General features: G+C 30.2%; 1 non-coding gene across 1 annotated transcript; it reads right to left on the reverse strand.

Annotated features, from left to right (window-relative positions):
- Positions 1–205: 205 nt before the first annotated feature.
- TRNAC-GCA lies at positions 206–277 on the reverse strand. The gene has a single exon. It is a non-coding gene; the product is annotated as a tRNA-Cys (tRNA).
- Positions 278–1,427: the final 1,150 nt, after the last annotated feature.

Here is a 1,427-nt window from a genome sequence, read left to right on the forward strand (position 1 = left end):
TTAAAATAAAATAAACATAATATTTACATTATATTCAAAATAGAGTTTATAGGTTCATAGTACAAAATAAGGGAAAGGGCATGGTTCTATGTGGTGAAGGACTTTGGAATAAGGTTTGGAATCGGTAATTATTCTTATTTCTTTTCCTTTAGACACTCGGTGGTTTGGAGTAAATCGAACAAAGTGTTCGTCCAAAATTTTTAAAAGGGCCCAACCAGATTCGAACTAGTGACCTCTTGATCTGCAGTCAAATGCTCTACCACTGAGCTATGAACCCATTTTATATGATTTTAGCCTTAGTGACCCCTTCTACCAAGTGTCAGTCCAAAAGTGTAAAACGTGTCTGTCGAAAATAGAAAGGCCAAAAAGATAATTCAAACATAGTTCATCTACAAACTACCCAAAGCTATTAAATACAAATTGAAGAAAATATGAAATAACATAAATAATCTTAAATGTAATTCAACTCCCGAAGATAAAAAGTCTTCAAATTACATTCCAATGTCAAGTGATATTTTATTACAACTCAATTCTTTTCTTGATTTATAGTAATTGAACTCAAAAGTATGACAAATACGCTGGATTTATTTTAAATTTCCTTTAAAATTGTTGTGCACGGAGTACAATGAAAATAATATATATATATATATTTTTTTTACTGTTTTGTAATTTGTATGGTATTATTAGAGGCTTTTGAATGACATATGATAATTGATTCTCGGTCCTCTTTGACAATTTTAGATACCTCCATATCCGATATTTGANGTTTCCAATCAAAGACCTAATGTTTTATGTTGACTCTTTTGAAGAAAGAGACACATGATCGAAGAACCAGAAATGTGGCGGTAGCTCCGAGAACTCTATTACACTCATAAAAAAATGTGTCAAAGAGTTAGACATTACACAGAAGATCTTGCTTTCATCGAGGAGATCCGAGTTTGATTCTCGACAATGAAATTTTATTTTCTTAATTCTTTTATTTTATAGTTTCATATTTAAACTTTACCTAGGTTTGAGAAGCACTATAATGGATGAGTTCAATAGTATCTTAAAATCAAAANCAAGACATTTGTAAATATGCGTGAGATCTTGAAGGATTTAAGACACATAATTGAGAGAACCTAATTTGTTTTGAAGTTGCCTTTTCTAGGATACGTCATCACGAAAGTTTGAGACAAACTCAATGGACCATTGAATGGGTTTTATAAGGCTCAAATAAATTTAAAATCCAAGAAAGCGGATCTGAGTTTGATATTATTTGATTTTGGGTATGGACACAACTAGCTGATTTCTTTTGATTGCATTAATGAATGTATGTAGATGTTTAAAGTGTTCATCTTAATGGTTTTAGAAAATATCAACACATCATCAATATAAACTATTGATATTTTTTGAAAGAATTGAAAATATCATTCATAATCATCTGA

The sequence above is a fragment of the Cucurbita maxima genome, unplaced genomic scaffold, assembly GCF_002738345.1.
Source record: "Cucurbita maxima cultivar Rimu unplaced genomic scaffold, Cmax_1.0 Cma_Scf00098, whole genome shotgun sequence".
NCBI lineage: Eukaryota > Viridiplantae > Streptophyta > Magnoliopsida > Cucurbitales > Cucurbitaceae > Cucurbita > Cucurbita maxima.